A 2,500-nucleotide genomic window follows, 5' to 3' on the forward strand; every position below is an offset into this window, starting at 1 on the left:
CCCGGGGGGTTCCAGGGTGCTGAGATGGCTGACATTTTGCTCCGCTCACGACGGTCACCGCGCGACGCAAGAACAGGCCAAAAACTGGCCAAAACGGCCCAAAAACGGGCCAAAACTGGCCATTTTTGGCTGCGCGAGCGAGCGGCGAGCGGCGGACAACGAGCGAAGCGAGAGGCAGCACCATCCCTGCTATACGAAAGCCCCATCCAGCCCTGTGCCACCCGGGGGGTTCCAGGGTGCTGAGATGGCTGACATTTTGCTCCGCTCACGACGGTCACCGCGCGACGCAAGAACAGCCCAAAAACAGGCCAAAACGGCCCAAAAACGGGACAAAACTGGCCATTTTTGGCTGCGCGAGCGAGCGGCGAGCGGCGGACAGCGAGCTAAGCGAGAGGCAGCACCGTCCCTGCTATACGAAAGCCCCATCCAGCCCTGTGCCACCCGGGGGGTTCCAGGGTGCTGAGATGGCTGACATTTTGCTCCGCTCACGACGGTCACCGCGCGACGCAAGAACAGGCCAAAAACAGGCCAAAACGGCCCAAAAACGGGCCAAAACTGGCCATTTTTGGCTGCGTGAGCGAGCAGCGAGCGGCGGACAGCGAGCGAAGCGAGAGGCATCACCGTCCCTGCTATACGAAAGCCCCATCCAGCCCTGTGCCACCCGGGGGGTTCCAGGGTGCTGAGATGGCTGACATTTTGCTCCGCTCAAGATGGTCACCGCGCAACGCAAAAACAGGCCAAAAACTGGCCAAAACGGGCCAAAACTGGCCATTTTTGGCTGCGCGAGCGAGCGGCGAGCGGCGAACAGCGAGCGAAGCGAGAGGCAGCACCGTCCCTGCTATACGAAAGCCCCATCCAGCCCTGTGCCACCCGGGGGGTTCCAGGGTGCTGAGATGGCTGACATTTTGCTCCGCTCACGACGGTCACCGCGCGACGCAAGAACAGGCCAAAAACTGGCCAAAACGGCCCAAAAACGGGCCAAAACTGGCCATTTTTGGCTGCGCGAGCGAGCGGCGAGCGGCGGACAGCGAGCGAAGCGAGAGGCAGCACCGTCCCTGCTATACGAAAGCCCCATCCAGCCCTGTGCCACCCGGGGGGTTCCAGGGTGCTGAGATGGCTGACATTTTGCTCCGCTCACGACGGTCACCGCGCGACGCAAGAACAGCCCAAAAACAGGCCAAAACGGCCCAAAAACGGGACAAAACTGGCCATTTTTGGCTGCGCGAGCGAGCGGCGAGCGGCGGACAGCGAGCGAAGCGAGAGGCAGCACCGTCCCTGCTATACGAAAGCCCCATCCAGCCCTGTGCCACCCGGGGGGTTCCAGGGTGCTGAGATGGCTGACATTTTGCTCCGCTCACGACGGTCACCGCGCGACGCAAGAACAGCCCAAAAACAGGCCAAAACGGCCCAAAAACGGGCCAAAACTGGCCATTTTTGGCTGCGCGAGCGAGCAGCGAGCGGCGGACAGCGAGCGAAGCGAGAGGCATCACCGTCCCTGCTATACGAAAGCCCCATCCAGCCCTGTGCCACCCGGGGGGTTCCAGGGTGCTGAGATGGCTGACATTTTGCTCCGCTCAAGATGGTCACCGCGCAACGCAAAAACAGGCCAAAAACTGGCCAAAACGGGCCAAAACTGGCCATTTTTGGCTGCGCGAGCGAGCGGCGAGCGGCGAACAGCGAGCGAAGCGAGAGGCAGCACCGTCCCTGCTATACGAAAGCCCCATCCAGCCCTGTGCCACCCGGGGGGTTCCAGGGTGCTGAGATGGCTGACATTTTGCTCCGCTCACGACGGTCACCGCGCGACGCAAGAACAGGCCAAAAACTGGCCAAAACGGCCCAAAAACGGGCCAAAACTGGCCATTTTTGGCTGCGCGAGCGAGCGGCGAGCGGCGGACAGCGAGCGAAGCGAGAGGCAGCACCGTCCCTGCTATACGAAAGCCCCATCCAGCCCTGTGCCACCCGGGGGGTTCCAGGGTGCTGAGATGGCTGACATTTTGCTCCGCTCACGACGGTCACCGCGCGACGCAAGAACAGGCCAAAAACTGGCCAAAACGGCCCAAAAACGGGACAAAACTGGCCATTTTTGGCTGCGCGAGGGAGCGGCGAGCGGCGGACAGCGAGCGAAGCGAGAGGCAGCACCGTCCCTGCTATACGAAAGCCCCATCCAGCCCTGTGCCACCCGGGGGGTTCCAGGGTGCTGAGATGGCTGACATTTTGCTCCGCTCAAGACGGTCACCGCGCAACGCAAAAACAGGCCAAAAACTGGCCAAAACGGCCCAAAAACGGGCCAAAACTGGCCATTTTTGGCTGGGCAAGCGAGCGGCGAGCGGCGGACAGCGAGCGAAGCGAGAGGCAGCACCTTCCCTGCTATACGAAAGCCCCATCCAGCCCTGTGCCACCCGGGGGGTTCCAGGGTGCTGAGATGGCTGACATTTTGCTCCGCTCAAGACGGTCACCGCGCAACGCAAAAACAGGCCAAAAACTGGCCAAAACGGCCCAA

Source organism: Musa acuminata, unplaced genomic scaffold (genome assembly GCF_036884655.1).
Source record: "Musa acuminata AAA Group cultivar baxijiao unplaced genomic scaffold, Cavendish_Baxijiao_AAA HiC_scaffold_731, whole genome shotgun sequence".
NCBI lineage: Eukaryota > Viridiplantae > Streptophyta > Magnoliopsida > Zingiberales > Musaceae > Musa > Musa acuminata.